Here is a 17,881-nt window from a genome sequence, read left to right as displayed (position 1 = left end):
TTTTTCCTCAGTGTCCTCCTTTAAACAGAAAAATGCTAGAAGTAGTATACTGAAGATTTGCATTTAATAACAAATTGTGAATATGATTACTCTTCTATAGACATTGTCCTTTTAAGTATACACATTTGAACTGCACAGCTTACTCTTTGTTTAGATGCTACATAATAAAAAGGAGAACAAATGGGTGGAACAAGTTGTAAGTGGTTTTTGGTGGTTGGAGAATGCACACATAGACTAAATCATCACAAGTCTTGATTGCAGGACAGTAAGTAACACATAAGGACTGATAAAAAGACCTTTGAGATCTGAGCCCCAAAGTCTGAGATGATCAGTACAATCACTGGCAAAGCAGCAGCTGCAGTCAAGGGGAAAGAGGCAGATTACAAAACAGGATAACAACTTAAGACAACCACAGCTACTATAGGCAGAAATAGTCAGGAACTGGGTACTGATATGTATGAAATAATAATGTAACTGCTGGAGATACAGTTTCAAAACTGCCCTTTTAATGTGTTGCTGTATGTGCAATAAAGCCACACCTTAGTATGAATAATTTTGCTCTCTCATTCAAAAGCAGGATATTCTTATTGTTAAGAAACTGCATTCAGAGAACATTCCAAGGAGAACATTTACTTTTCCTGTTCAGGACTTGCTTTAAAGGTCCTTACTTGAAACTGCTTTATTTCTGTATTTATTTTAACTTTTCCAAAACGATGGCCTATGTTTCTTTTAAAAACCTAGTTTTAAAAAAAAAAATATTGGAAGGGCACATCCTTTATATGTGGTTTTACTCAATTTTCCTATAGTGTTCTTTGAAACCTGCATCTTCCTACATGTATTATTCTCAAAAAGGATACGTGCAATTTTTTGCTATGTAATGCCCTAAAGCCACCTGACAGCACAACAATTTATTTCCAATTTTCCACTTGGGCAGTAACTGAAAAAACAGATGCCTTTATATGGAAACAGGCTGTTCCTGGCTTTTGATCTTGCAAATATTTAAGCCTACACGATTTTTTAATCAAGAAGAAGGTCTACTGCTGAAGAATATTACATATAAATTAACAGACACATGGATTAGAAAATCCAAGACACATTTAAAAACCTCAAGCTAATATATAAGCAAACATTTTGCTAACTATAGTTACAAAATTTCTCCTGTTAGAGGATGGTCATGGAGTGCTGAAGTACCATTTTTACTAAGATTCTGAATTAAGTTCAGGGCTTGATTTCAAAAGAATTTAACAGTAAAAGGAATCAGGAGTAGGAACCCATGTGTGAGAGAATGCTTCCTTCTACTGAAATGTAATTCAGTTTTTTTCAAGGAAAAGATGCTCATTGATACGAAACCAAATTTTCCTCCCTTAAAAGCATCAGTATTCTTGTTAATTCAGATGTGTAAAGGATGTATATATTTAAAAAAAAAAGAGAAAGGAAAAAAAAAAAAAAAAAGAGAGGAGTGACCAGTATCTAGCACTTGGAAACGTCCTATATTTTTTACTCCTTTATTCTCACTTCTGGCCAAAGTTGCAGAACCTGGTAAATCTTGGTGGTTTGAGACAAGGTCTCAGTGAACAGAGCTTGGAAAATATGATCTACAGAATCCAAAGCTAGCATTGGTTCTCTAAAATGACAGCATTTTCACAGAAAAGTCAATTTTAATTGTTTATCAAAAAGAGGAATGGTCTGATACTAATTTTCAGCAATTCATAACAGATGCATACTTATTGTCTCCATTTAACAGTAAATCTAATTTAAATCTAAAATTGAGTTACTTGATTAGCAACTGCATCTAACCATAGCCATTAGATGTATATAAGACTCCTGACGTTCCCCCAACTTCTTACCAATTGTGAAAAAAATATGCACTATTTATTTTTGAGCTTTAGAACAGAGCCTAGGGCTGTAAATTTATCTACTCTGAATAAGCTGTACCCAAATCAAATAATTTAGATGTTACGGTAGATAAATGCATACACTTGAATGTAACTAATTCAAATTCTAGTCTTCTGCAGACAGAATGAGGACAAGCAATTTGATACGATACTATCTGATACAACCCAGAAAATCTGTCAGAGACATATTTGTTCAATCCTTATACTGTTATGAAATGAAGGAAGTGACAATGTATTAACGGAACTGCTGCTTCTTACAATCTCCAGTCTAACCCTGAAAAGTCGGTATTTTTGTCTTTAAAAGCAACACAAGTTAATTCGTGAAAACTATGCTAAAATTTATCTTTTGTACACATTTTTCTCCTTAAAACCTATAGAAAAAGTATTTTCCAGCATTCATTGTCATTAACTCAGTATGCTTCAATAGTCTTAAACACCCGCTTTGCTCTCAATGTCATTTAAAGGCGATCTCTGTAACACAGCTCTGAAAACAAACTCCACGGTTTTTAAATCATCCAGGTAAGATCAGATTTAAACAAGGGAGTTCTGGCTCCTTTTCTCTGTATCAGACTGATCCTTTCCACAATGCCTGTAGTAAAGCACTTCTCATTTAGCAAATGTGTATGTTCACAACACCCTGGATATATAGCAGACAGACATTAAAGCACCTCAATTCCAAAGTAATAAATCAACTAGATTCTGCACACATCTATTCATCAAAAGTCAGAGACCTTATAAACTGAGAGCTATAAATTCTCAAAAAAACCCACCACTCCCTTCAAGCTCCCAGACCCTTGGTATCTTGGAAGTGAAAAAAGGAATGATCTTTACAGGCAAATAACATATTCTGTGTGCTTAATCCTTGTAAATTTTAACAAATTAAGCTAAAATTTTCAAAAGCAATGAAGTTATTTAATAGCTTAAGTTTTAGCCAGTTTATTCCAGAAGGGCCACAAATTCCAAAAGCTCACTAAGATTTTGCTGATTCAAAGCCCTTTGAAGTCAATGGGAACCTGTCCTTCAACTTCAATAAACTCTGGATCAGACTAAATGCTGACTCTTCTGTTTCTAGATGTTATATTACATTAAGATGCATCTACATAGAGATTAAGCCTTTTAAAATTATTTCTCCACTTAGATACACACTGAAGTTGCTATTTGACAGTTTTTACAAGCTGTCTTACAAGGCGTTAGGTGTTTTCCAAACATCTAAAGGCAGTTCTTGTTCTGAAAAACTCATTATCTGAAGACAACAGCTAAAGTGAGAGGAAAGGGCAGGAACAGAAACCCTACAAACAGCAGCAGTGAACAACAGCATGGACACAGCATGGCCCTTAACGATGGGTTAACAAACTAAAGCCACAGGCATAAAACACTGAAAAAAGCAGATAACAGCACTCCATATGAACTCCTAGGATAGGAGGAGGCACAAACACACCTGGGACACTCAACCTGATTTCATAAAATCGTTACAACCAAATGGGTACATTTACACAGCAATGGGTCAAACCCTGTAAAGACAGTTTAAAAAATTGCAAAAAGGTATAGTGTGGCAGAGCTCTGAAGAGATCTGAAGATTCTGTCAAGAGACTTACTTTTTTAGGGTCTAAGGTGGAAAATCAAGTAAGGTATCGTCAACTGAAGAACAAAAACAGTCCACACAACTAGAATAACAAGAATCATGAAATTCTCTCTCATATGGTCCTCAGCATTACAGTTAATGATTTGCAAAATTCATGGTGTCATTCACTGTATGATTCAAATCTGAACAGACAATAATTTAAACTTCCACTAGCATTTTAATTATACCAGTTACAGGTCTGTTAAATGTTTTCAAGTATGCAATAAACTACACGTCATTTGCTTGGCTGCATTAATAATTTCAGATTAATCTAATTTAAGAGTAAGTATTTCTGAAGGTGATAATCCAATCTTTTGTCAGAGAGGCCTGAAAACCTTAGAGTACTGCAAACAATATTAATTAAAAACAGAAGCAGGAAACACCTGTCAAGGATATTGTCCCCTTCATCTAAAAAGAAAACCAGCTTTCCATAGTGTTTATATCTATTAAATTGTTCTCAAACTACTTGAATCAAGAAAAAAAACCCACTATTGATTTGAGCATGTTGCACAAATACAGAGCAAACTATTAATTACACTAATAAGAAATATATGGATAATTTATCTAAGATTATAAACCACCAGTTTGAGCACTCGTAAAATTCACATCTAATACTGATACAGTTCCATAAAAATCACAATTCTACTCTACAAGAAAGGATTATAAATATGGCATCTTACTCATTGCATCTGTTCTCAGTATTTGCCTCAACTCGCATTTGTTCACATCAGTGAAAAAAATTTTCTACTGTACTTTTCCACACTTGGTCTTTAGAAACAAAATTACTCTGGCCCACTAGACTCTCTTGTCAGGGACAGAGCTACTTAAAAGGTTATTACCTTTTATGCTGCATTAGGTCAAAGAGCTGACATGGTACAGATATAAGCAACATCTGACAAACAAAGCCTTAGTTACTTAGGAAAGAAAAATAATTGTGAAGTTAAATATCACATACTAAGTTTGACCGTCCAGTGAAAAAAGGACAATAGGAACCTCATACCCTTTTCCTTATGAATAAAAGTATTCAATATGGAATTAAACTTTTGAGGTGAAGCCCCTTTTTATGTATTTATAGAATTGCAGCCAAACAATTACTGAAAACTGGAGATAGAAAGGTATTCACAAAGGTTACTTATCTGAGGCTAGTTTTCCTAGTTAATATAGGCAAAGATGCTCCTCCCAAAGTGAGTAAGAGCATCTATATTCAGCTTCTGATCTAGATCATCAACTGGAGAAGCCTCTGAGAACAGAGGAAATATATCGCAATGAGCCTGTCCTAATTTAATTTAGATTGTGAATACTTTTCCTTATCTTCACCCCCACCATACCCTTTACCCTTAAAGAATAACAAAGGACAGAAATCAAAAGAAGTCTTTTTATTTAAAAATCATCCTTTAAGTTAAAAAATATATTGATCATTACTACAGGCATATTTAACTATACTACTGGTACAGAATTTGAAAGAAAGAAAAACACCAAATCTGCCAGAAGGGTCAAATCTTGCAGTCCTTTTTCCATATCTTATGCTTACCTTCTTTCTTTTGGACTCAAAAAGCTTTACTTAGGTAATCATAGCAAGTTTACATTCTTTAAAATATACACATGTATTTTCCCCCATACAGATACAAGCAGTATCAAATAGCAAAATCAACAGAGACATTCTATTCGATAGATCTCCCTAGATTAGATAGATTGTACTGATGAATAGCTCCACATTAATTATCAAAGGTTCTGTTCTCTCAACAGCCAAGTGAAAAAACACAGTATGGGGCTGGTTAAATTGGCTGACATTTAAGCCAACAAAACGAATGAGCTGACTGGCAAAGCTTCTTGCATTTGCTGTCAGACCCATAAATTCAAAGTCTTCTTTTGAAGGAGAAGGCAAAAACCAGAAGGTTACATGGATGTGGCATATATGCTACCAACGAGCCATGGAACTTTCCATCTCAAAAGATACAAAGTGCACTGGAAACCAAAAGCAATGTCTGTAATTTTACGAGCTTTGATTAATAAGCATAAAGCCTTAATACAGCTTTCAGAAAAAAAAAAATAATCTTGCAAGTTGTGCATGCAAAGCTTGCTGCTCCCTAACATTGAGATTACTTTAGTGACAGATTTACAGTATTGCAGTCATCACACTTCTGGGACCATCTTCCTTAGTCTTGCAAATGAGCCAGTCTTCGGGGGAAAACAGAGCAGAAAACCTCTTCTAGGCTCAGGAAGACCATGTTAGTTCTAAGACTGAAAAGTATCTGTAATCTTTTGCGAGCCTGAGCAATTCCATCAATAAAAGGCATAGACTTCCAAAAACTGAAGGTTTGCTTCCCCTCTCCCTGCCCTCAGTCACGATTCAGGCACCAAATCAAAGAATCTCATACTGAAGAACCTTTTCTCAACCTCTGGTAGCTCTAGCCCAGCACCACCTGTCCTGTAAGCATCTGAACTTCTATGACCAGAGTCTCCAACGTTTGCTTCTTCTTGTGCTCACAAAAAAGTTGTATTTACAACCCAAGATCTAAGGCAAGGAAAAGCTTTCAACTTATTTCAATATTCTTGAATCAAGCACCAAGAGACACAACAAATACAGCAATATAAACTAAGAGAAAAACTAGAGACACTCTTGATTTGGATAAACAAAGAACAGCGGTGCAAGTTTGTAAACAAAATAATAAAAGGTTTGGGCCGCCTTCTCTTTAAAACAGAAATTAATTACACTGGGGAAGCTGTTGATGAAACCTTATCATGGCCTGCCTGGAAACTAACCACCAAGTGAGAGCTGTAACAGAGATCATCCCAGGAAAAAAGCTTTGTAGTTATTAAAACTGCAGACAAAACAAAGACCATCATAAAAAATTAATTTTCTATGGTTAATTGGTACAATTGCTGTAAATTTACAGCTCACAATTTTTTTCCTCCAAATGTCTAATTTTTGGGTTCATTACTTGTTGAACCTCAAATACATTCTGTATAGTGTGAACACCCTCCCCCCACCAACCCAGAGAGAAAGGCCTTCCTTACATTAAAACATACAAAGCAAATGTCAAACCAAACCCTTCCATAAATATTGTATGCATACATGCTTGTGCATATGAGTAATATCAAAGAGTCAGGAATGGTTTAAAACCAGACAGTTTTAGATGCATTTCTCTTACATTTCTATGTGCACGCAGAAGAGAATTTTTAAAAAAGGCAAGAGAAACAAAGCTGTTTCCCAGTTGAGGGTTTTGTTTTGCTGGTTTTTTTGGAAGAAAGCACAGTATAGCAACACAGGAAGAATTTTCAATTAGTGAATAGGGAACACTATAAGCAGCACAGTGTAGATCATGTTCTACAGTACTGACAACATACATGTATATTTTTCCTATGAATAAAATGCCACTTTTAAGATCTGATGCACTGAATGCATTATACCGAGACACAAAACAAGACATTAAGAAAAGTATGGTATGATAAAACAGACTCTTTAGAGACTTATTAATGCATATATCAGTCTCTTCTGCATTTTTCTGGACATTTCTGACAATAAGCAGCTGTGGTACAATTACTATTTCTGAAATAATAGAGAGATAGAAAACCTCGGGTACAACTAAGAAAGTAACTACTGAAAGAAACAACAACCTAAACAAGTTTCTCATAGTCAGGCTGAGTACATGCAATATCTCTACTGAGATATCTTAAAAGAAAATTCTGAAGGGGCACTAAAACTCGTTCTTGCAATAAACAATCTTTGAACTATAGTTCAAAAATTTTTTTTAATTAATTAACATATTTTACCTAAACTTATAAATTGCTCTGATTTGCTATTTTTTAAAAACTCAGAAATTCTTCTCTTTTCTTCCCTTATCCAGTCCTGTAATTGGTACAACTTCAGAGATTCCTCACTAATGGAAAATCTCTGAACAATAAGTCAATTATAGATTTTTCTGCTATATTAATTTTTACATAGCAGTCAAGATGTCCCAGCATGGGACCGATTTGTTCTGTTACAACATTCAGACAAATGTTGCTACATCTGTCTCAAGTGTTCATGCTGTCATTTAATGGTCAACTGGATATGCACACATGGATCATTTAAACATCCATTGCCAGGGATACTAAACACATAAGACAGACACTGTTCCTAAAGCAAATTATTATTTAGTTGACAACCTGGGAAAGAAAGAAGAGTTTTGACATATGTTTGCCAAGCGGCTTTGCAAATGGTTATGTTGGCAACAAAAAGGTGGTGGCAATATGCCCTACAAGGCAGAGAAGAAAGCATGAGCCTGCTTAAGCCAATTTAATACCTCCATGGAAGGAGAGCACTGATCATTAGTGCACATCAAATGCAAGGTGAGACTGTCCTCACTGGGAGTAGTGCGATATAACTGCTGTGTACCAGAAAAGTAGCCTGAAAAAATGCAGAGTTTTGCCTTAAGCTTATTTAGCCTAGCTAAACAAAAACTGAGATCTGAAATAAATGCAATCTGTGAACAAAATAAAGGACAACAGCAAACGCTGTTAAGGAAAGATGACAAGGGAAAACAAGAACAAATAGATATGAAATAAAAGTAAAAGCATTCAGCACAAGTGCCTTCATCCTCTGCAATAGGTTCAGGCCATTATCATTCCCACTGCAAAATAACCACACGCAGATTCTTCTTTTTCTGTCTCAATACTTCTGCAGCAACATCCCACTCCCAAATTAAGTCATCCTGCCAAGCCTCACAAAAGGTATTTTTCAGGGCACTTTCAAGGAGCAGGGGAAAAAAGAAAAGGTACATCTTAATTTAAACATACAAAATAAGGCAACTGCCACACATTAAGCTGTCACAACTGTCACTGTTGGCTCAAAACCAAGAACTCTACACAGAGACTAACAGATTTGGAGACTGAAGATCCTTCTGTATCTACTGGATGTTCCTTTTCTCTGCCTGCGCTGATAATTCTTCCCTGTGTGTCTTTTAAACACAATCTTACATACTGCTTGCTCTTCCTCCAGGTAACTGAGTGTGAGTTCAGAGACATTAACTTCCTCTCAGTTCAGAGAAGGGTTCCCAAATTCTGAAACTAAGCAGAACAACTAAATTACAAATCCATAATTTGGGCAACTCCAGTTAATCAGTTTGAGAGGTCACTCCCCTCCCAGACTGAGCAAACAGTCTAGCACATCAAAGGATACTACTCAAACTTTACATTACCTTCTCTTAGTATAACCAGTTTTCTACCTGAACGTATCCAAGCAAGTTTTCTGGACCTTGAACAGAGACCAGTGGAAGATTAAGAAACAACAATAATGAAAAAAAGTTATACAGAATTGAGACAGTGACAAGATGTCAGCTAGACTCAGTGGATACATGATAAAAGTAGAAAAATCCATATCTGTAAGTGACAGATCAGTAAGACAGCATTATTTGATAGGAAACCTGGGAAAGTAACAACTATTAATGTCAGTCAATAACATTAAATCAAACTTGAATAATTAGCAAACAAAACCTGAAAAACAAGTAGTCTCCAGAACTTTTTTTAACAGAATTACAAAAGGTAAAATAACTGTGGCTAATATCAGGCAAGCAACGCTGATACCATCAACAAAAGCAGTTACACATGGAAAAGCAGAATTTCTCTAGGACCCTGCAAGCTACAGCTTAAAGGCAGAGTAAGGATAGCTGGATATTTTATTACAAAGTCTCTGTAAAGAAGCAAAGAAAGGATCACACAATACGTACAGAGCACCATTTCCAAACATGCATTTGTGCTGCGCAGACCCATCTGCTCTATTTTGTTTCTCTGGCAGAAAGATGTGAGATTTTATGTTTGTCTTGAAAATAATTTCTTCTGAATTACAAAAACTCTATCATACTTCTGCTGTTGGGGCCTAACGCTTACGCAATCTCATCCTGCCAAGGACTAACAGTGGGCCAATCCCTTCCATAGCAAACTAATTCCCATTCTGGATCTTAACTGTGTTGCAGGGGCTGATATTGCCACTGCTGTCAGTGACCTGGATGAAGCTGCCAAACTGTAAGATTTGTCTCACAAACAGAAAATGTTTTATGAAAAGGTAAATTTAAATCACTGCCTCAACAGATACTCAACATTCCCTAAAGAATCTTACTTCAGCAACATTTAGTGTCGTAGTCTAATATAGATCTGCACTGAACATAAGTTTTTCACTTGGAGAAGTACTGAAGTAGTTTTGCTGTAAAACTCCAGGGGACAAAAAAAGAGCCCTAACTGTTATAGTGTCACCAAATGAGATAACCCTCAAAATAGTCCAGTAGAGTTAGAATCATTGAATGGTTTGGGTTGGAAGGGACCTTTAAAGGTGCTCTAGTCCAACGCCCCTGCAATAAGCAGGGACATCTTCAACTAAATCAGGTTGCTCAGAGCCCCATCCAACCTGGCCTTGAATGTTTCCAGGGATGGGGCATCCACAACCTCTCTGGGGAACCTGTTCCAGCCATTTCACCACCCTCATCGTAAAAAATGTCTTCCTTTTATCTAGTCTGAATCTACCTTTAGCTTAAAACCATTAACCCTCCTCCTATCGCTACAGACTGAACTGAGTTGTTCAAGGACATGTGGGACCCCTGTTTCTCCACAGTGAAAGAGCCGCCCAAGCTCCTCTAATTCTTCCTCTCTCCCCCATTACATTCTTTCAGTAACTCGGTTTCCATACTGGTTTTTTCGTTCTGGAATCTATGTGCTGGAATGAAGATACATATATTAGAAAATTCAGGTTAAAGAAGTATTAACATTCAAAATTAGTATACAAAGTTTAAGGGCAACAGATGTTATCTTAGGAATTAATTTGGATAATTATTTATTTATTCTCACTAGCTATTTGGATCTTTGCTTCTTAACCTCCTTTGGAAAACCCTGCTCTAATATGCTGCCTTTCAACCTTTGAGATACAAAGCCCAACTGATGTCATCTCTTATCTCAACAAGTAAAAGATTATGTTTTTATTGATATAAGGCCGATTTCTTAAAAATTTTAGGATGTGCTATTCCTTCACCAAACTACTGCTTCTATGTCAAGTACTTGAGCTGTTCTTGAATGACCCAGTTCAACAGCCTTGGGAAACAGTACCCTTTTGACAAAATAGTCTTTAAAATAAATTTAGCTGCATTCTAAGGGAGCCTTCTGTCTGTTTTACCACCTGACTATGGTACTTTTCAACATACCCAAGTATGCTGAAGAGTAACCAGAAGAATCCTCCCACTACATTTCCTTTTGATAACTAGGATCATAAACCTGAAATTAAACAGTCCAAGAAGCTTCTAGTTTTCACTTGCAGTACTTGTAATTCAGATCTATAGCTTTGCTTTCTTTAAAATTAGTCTACATTTTAATAAAAAGGAACCCAAAAAAATGTCTTCAAAAGGACTAGTCATCTATGCCTCATTAGTAATTTGTAAAAACACAAAATAATCAAGTACTATCATACTGAAATTTGTCGTGCATCTTGAATGCAGTTTCAGCACAACACCTGGTAACAAGATCTGTGAAGTAAATAAAACAAGCTGTTAAATTGTTTTTATTATGAAAACCAAACTACATTTGCTTTTAAAGAAGTTATTTTTAAAGTAAATAACTTCTAAAAAAATTCCCTTTAAGATTAACTTTACACAATTATTTCACTCTTACACTGTGGTGAAAACTTCACAATAAAGATCTGCCAGACTGTTGCCATGAAATGAGCCTTAATTTTTTATCTCCATGAACTCTATGTTTTTAGTACACCTTTATAACAAGACTTGAGAATGAAACTTCTCATCAGCTGAATGGTGAACCAGAATGGCAGAGGCTTTCACTATTACTATTTACTGTAGTAAACTATAGGGTTACTTCACATAGAGACAAGATACACATACACAGATAACTTTGTGTTCAATAACGATAAGCAAACTTTGCTAGTAACAAAGAAACTGTAGTTTTAATGAAGGCCTAGTTATAGCACCCATACAACAGGGAAACAGAAAAGTGATTTACTTCTGTCTACTGAACTGTGCATGCTTCCTTCAGCTGAACTGTCAGAAGCATTCTCATTTCTGCCATTTCTGATTTTAATCATGTGAAAGAAACAGTTGGATTGCAGTCCAATGGATATCCTGCCTAAAGGTATACTGTATATGTGTACAGCATAATAAACCCGCATCTTTTTCTTCCCAACATGGTACATGTAATATAGGTGCTATCTCTAACAGTAATCCTGTAGGCATTACCATTTCTTGCACCAGAATGTCACTGCAACAAGCCATACCCTTTGATTAAATTTACAGGAATTGAGAGTAAATTTGAGGTTCTATTTCCAGATCCTGTTACCTTAAAAATTATTCAATGAAGGTATTTCAGTTAAAAAGTACTACAGTCAGATATCAGTTGACTGGGTTAATCCCATGGACTCACTTTTTTTTTATTATTTGTCATTTCAAACAACTGGGACCATCTCACTGCTTCAACAGCCTTTTGGGATATTTGTATCTTCTATCGCCCACAGTCAGCGAAACTTGGGACGCCACCATTCCTTCACTGTCCATCTCTGTTCTAGGTATGTCCCTACTAGAGGTCATAAGGAATACTTTTTGAAGGTATTTTTACCAGGGCATTTAAATAAGCACTTCTGACATAATCTGGGGGGTTTCTAGCTCTTCTAGATGATCTTCATTGCCTCAGCAGGCCAGTAATTCAAGTTCTTCTTTCACTATAATGCTGTGGTGCGCACAGACTGTAAGATTCCTTGACAAAGGACTATAGGTTGACACTCTCTTCCTTCCTTTATCTGGTCAGGCATGAATAAACTTGCCTTCTGCATAATAAAGAACCAACTATCCCAACAACTATACCCTCCACCTCTATGAATGTATTCTTACTGGAGGGGAGAGGCTCCAACAAAATGCAGATGAAGAGCTCAGGACATCAAATGAATTATGAAAACCTAAAAGAGAATAGAATCCACCACAGAACTAAACCAGTGTCATAATATAGTAAGATGATGAATGTTTACAAAATTGTTTCAGAAATCAAGAGAGCTTTGGTTCTTCACAACTTAGTTATCTCTGCTGTTGGAAGCAGGGTCCAAAATGTAGTTATTGACTATGAAGAGAGAAAAAACAGATACAATGTGATTATGAAGTATTTCCCTTCTGAATTCATTAACTTTATTGAGAAGAGCTGTAGGAGAAACTGGATGATGGCAGCAAATGTGGGAGGCATGAAGTGCCTCCTGTCTGACTAAAATTGCAATAGAAGCACATTCGCTTTTGTTTTACACAAAAAATATAAAACATACTCAAGTTAATGAAAGCAAAGGTGGTTTCCAAGAATCAAGACTGAATGTTCAAAATTAAGGAGGGGTCGCTAAAAAAATCCGTTTCAATTTTCAGAGCAGTAACAACTAAAAATACGTTATTATCTTGGTATATTGTTACTGAAACCAAACAGAAATACAAGAAACTGCTAGTGAAATCTCATACAGAAATCTTGGAAGGTGTCAAGCAACCAAGTAAACATACAAGAACTGCACAGGTTATAAAGATCAAAAACCAAACCTAACCTCATTGTGATGATTGTTGTTTAACAGCTCAACTTGTACTATGCTGTCCCCATCATAAGTCACATAAAAGCTACTTCAATTGCTTGTTCAGCAATCAGTCTTCAATTACGTTAAAGCATATGAGCTACTGAAGAGAAATTATGTCCTACCACCACGCAGTTACAGGGGGAAAAAAAAAAAAAAAAAAGGATCAGCTATTTTTATTGCTAGTATCCTACCAGTATTTAAACATCTACTAAAATAGACTGTGAGCAAATTATATGTCAGAAGCCATACATACAAGCTTGGTCTTGTTAGGGAAGTTACACCAGAGTCTACAATTTTAAAAGTTACAACAAAACAATTTTTAAGGCTAAAACTATACTGACGTTTCCATGATAAAGCAACTAGAGCCACTGGAGAACGAAGCCTGAGAAAGGAACTGCAATGGGCAATCAGTGACAGACAGACACAAACTATGAAATGACAAGAGAGAATAAACTGAAGTAGGAAGGAGACTCGCAAGGTATTGAAAAGAAATTAGAGAAAGGACTGGAGCAAACTATGCAACAAGTTCACTCACCAATAAAAAGGGAAAACAATGACAGCAACTTTATCTACATCTCACGTCAGTAAACTGGGTATTAGACTGCCTAATTACTAGATCAAAAACCCACACATTCACACGATGCAAAGCACCAGAGCTCTCCAGCTTCTCTGTATGAATCTGTTCAAAACACTCTACGTGCAATTCTGTTCCAAATCTATGCTGAACAGAGATCAGCTGTCTGACCACAGCCACCACAAAGCTGAAAAGCAGCATTGTTGCATGTTCTGATCAAGTCAACAGAAGTTTTATTATTTGCTTACACTTGATCTGGATCAAGATTGTACTGATGGGTAATCCCGCAGCAAGAGTAACGAACTAATCTGCTATTGCTACAGATGAAGCTGTGATCGGAGGTACAGGAGCCCACATAAAGCTAGTTGTACAGACAGCTTTCCAGAGTAATAAAACAGCAACCAAAAAACCCTGCAGCCCCCTAAACAATCTTATTCCACGCATCAAAGAAACAAGTGTTTTCAAGAAGTCCAATTACAGATTAATATTCATACTTTACATTTTGTTTAAAGAAATCTTTTCCACCCTTACTTGATTTAGTAGCTTCTTTAAAAAATTTTTATCATTGACCTAATTACTCTCCCACTGAGGATGTTAAAACTCCCATCAACTTCCAGGAGAACCATTAGGCCAACACAAGACACCTCAAAGACCAAAAGGCTTGCTTTAAACTTCATTTGTGAATGTAAGTTTTCCAAAACTTACATGAGCTCAAGAAGGTTTATAGTAAAATACGAAGTTTTCTATTTTCCAAACCTTCACTTTCCCAGTTTTCAAGTGTTTTCAAGAAAGAAAAGTTTTAGAACCACCCTTACTCCACAGGACCATCTTTAAACTAAGGCTTTGTCTTGCATAGGAGAAAAAATTGAAGCATTCAGCCAAGATACCATTCTCCTCTTTACTCAATGCCATGATTATTACTTCTTACTTATCTTTGCAAAATTAGTCAGATATCTATAAAGTGTTAAGTCTCAAGGGATTGTTCCTTCAGAAATGACTCCTAAGAAGGACACACAAGAGTAAAGGACAAAGTTTGGGCTAGTTTGTAGTTGTGAAGTCTTCTTACAAACGTAATGCAAGAAAGGTTGAAGATTTATCATCACTTTTGCTCTATCACAAAATATGCTAATGATTTGCCACATGCAGTTAGTGAACCCTTAAGTGCCTATGGCACATTTTAATCTTTGAAAAGGAATGAGACACAAGATCTCCAGAGCTTCAAAGATCTCTGGTTTCCTTTACTGTACATAGGAATCCTTAAGTCAATGTAGTGTTACTATCTAAAAATCATCTGAACATTTAGTCAAAGGAATGATGCCTACTGATACCAGAAAAAGTGCTCTAATTCCTCAGAGACATAAATACACTATGCAGACTCTATTTTGGTACTCCCTTCACTTATCCCATCCTCAAAGAAGGTGGAAAGACCAAAAAGTGTGATAAAACCAGAAGTCAGGCCATGAGAAACTGAAGTGAAGAAAAAAGTTTAAGAACAGATTTATAAGAAGTCCTCAAAACCCAAAAACTATTTTTTTTAATTCAGAAATAAGGTAATATTAGAAATGGCTCTTTAACAGAATTAATTGTAAGTCATCCCCTGCAGGCAAACAACAATTTCTGTCCTTTTCAGAAACAGCAAAAGATACATACTGTGATTTATGTGAGGATGCTAGCACAGAAACAAATGACAACTCTTACACAGAGTAAGAACCAGAGCAGTATGCAAACTTCTTTCTTACACAGTCTAGCTAACATTTTTAATGTGTGCTGCAAAAAAATTTACTATTTTTATTAGATCAGATATATCTTAAAGCAATGGCAAATCACTTTATTCAGGTTTAGTATCATGTATTCTACAGCTCTTAAAACAGCTTGCTCTGAAAAATTTTGGATTGTTCTAGTCAAAGTTTTTAAAAGTGTATTTCCTCACCTGTAAAATTAGAGTAGTCCTTTCAACTATAAAGTAGATCACTAGCCAGTCATTACTCTGCCATCTGTGTTCGGCCCCTTAGCCTAGATGGCCAATTTAAATTTCATGCAGCTGAAACTATTCAAGTAAAAATACTGAAGTGTGCTATTATTTCTAATTATCTTGTACCCCGCATAGCAGTTCCTTAAATCTGAAATACCTTAGAAAAAAAAAGTTGAGAAATATGTGACTCAGCCAATTTGACAGGAAGGTTTGATATTTTACATAATTAAGAGCTGTCACAATGCATATTCATATCTGGTTTGGAAGCAATTACAACTAAAATTTCCAATACAATAAACTATTAACCTGCAACATTTTTTTTTAAAAATCCTTAAAATAAGATAAATACACTAATAGCTGCACAATAACATAGTCCTTAAGCCTGAATATGAATGACAGAATTGATTTCTTAGGAGGAAAAATATTCGTTTTACTTATGAAAAGCAATACACTACAGTTAAAGGCTAAATGGTGGTAAGTGTTGATTTTTCTGTTCTGTTTTCTTGATACTTAACATTTTTTAGAACTATTTTAACTTGAGTGAAAAGCAAGAGACAAAACAAGACTGCTTGGAAATAAATGCATTATTACTGAAGGTAAAGTTATTTAAAACATTTGCAGTATTTGACTGTAAGAGGGGGTATGGCTAAACAATAGATATCTAATAGAATCAAAAAGATATATAGCAATACAGACACTTAAATTAACCAGCTACTTGATGCTTTCATCCCTGAAGGTGGATAGTCTCACCATTTTGCCCCAAATGGATAAATTTAACAAGAAAAATATTAACATGAAAAAAATCATAACTTCCTTCATTGTATTTGCATGGCTACTGTTGAAAAGTATGTCTTCAAAAACAGTACTTCTGGAAAGAAAATTATGTAAAGACTATATACTAATCTTCAGAGAAGGATTTGCTCTGGACAAATGTATGTAGCAATCTCCAGTTCTCTGTAGGGATTATTTAAATCATGCAGCAGACAAATTGGGATTCAATACTGGGATGAAATGTTTTCAAGGAGTTGAAACATGAAACACATTCACAATAGTTAAGCATCAAGCTCACACAAGGAACAGTATAAAGTGGTCAGGAAGTCAATACTACAGAAACATACCCATTTTTTCCCAACAACTTTCAGGACAGTTTACCTTGCTACAGATTCAACTAAAAGCCTGACATCAAAGCATAACATATGAACGTGGGTTTAGAATCCATTTTTTCATCTTTTTCCCAACTAATAATCTATGATTATTTAATCTTCCTAATAGTATAATCAAATATTAAAGCCATATTTAGAAGTTCACATCATGCTATTCTAACAATGAAAGGAAGTAAATGCATTTTACAGTTGCTTCTGGTCTGATCCAGATTCCATTATGATGGACACCGCTCAGAAAAGTATTTTCAGAATCTTGAGTATGCCTTAGGGTAGTGGGATTTTTTTCCCGTGTGTTTATCTTTCTCTTTTTTTTTAATAAAAGCATTAAAAAAGGAAAATGTGAAAGCTTTTGCAAACTGCATGCAAGTTGAATTTGGCTCTGAAGTAAAAACAACAACAAAAATCCCCAGTAAATAACCCTCAAAGCTTTCAAGCAAATAAGAAAGAACATTGACAATGGATTTAGTCTCTCAACCCTCCATGATCTCTACAGAATCAAAAGTCTTATACCCAAGATAAGACCATCTTAGACTGCATGTGTTTACAAGACCATATGAGTGCCTTTACAAAATCCACACCACTAAGCCAGCATAGTTTAAAAATATTCTCCTTACATAAGTGTACTTTAATATGCATTTCTGCTCTTTAGTTTACTCTTAACCTTGTTTATCACAGCTTATTCTTGATTACACTAGATATGCGAGACATTAAGTTCTCCTGCTCTGTTGAAGGTATCCTTTCTGCAAATAAAGAAATAGATATACAGCCAAATAAGCAAAGCTAACATTGAAGATTTGAAATCCAAAGAACAAAATAGTAATTTGTGACTGAGGTTTCTACTGAAAGCATCAGAAATGACCCACTATAAGGCTGAAATCTTGACAAATACTTTTAGTACCGATTTTTTCCTCTTCTAGCATTGATTTTAAAAAAGTCCATTTCCAAGCTAGGCTAAAGCTTGTTTAAAAATCAGCTACAATTTTTATTAGAAATTAAAATATCCAACGTTGCACATTTACAATGAGAAATTGCCAAAAAATTGAAAGAATTTCACAGATCTATTTTTAATGTTGAGACATGCTGAGAGA

General features: G+C 35.5%; 1 protein-coding gene across 6 annotated transcripts in view; it reads right to left on the bottom strand.

The window, feature by feature from the left end:
• CDK17 (cyclin dependent kinase 17) overlaps positions 1-17,881 on the bottom strand; it is a 96,529-nt gene that overhangs the window by 58,576 nt on the left and 20,072 nt on the right. The window lies entirely within an intron of this gene.

This window comes from Strix aluco, chromosome 5 (assembly GCF_031877795.1).
Source record: "Strix aluco isolate bStrAlu1 chromosome 5, bStrAlu1.hap1, whole genome shotgun sequence".
In the NCBI taxonomy this organism is placed as follows: domain Eukaryota; kingdom Metazoa; phylum Chordata; class Aves; order Strigiformes; family Strigidae; genus Strix; species Strix aluco.
The sequence above is the reverse complement of the archived record's forward strand: the minus strand, read 5'-3'. Positions and strand labels throughout refer to the sequence as shown.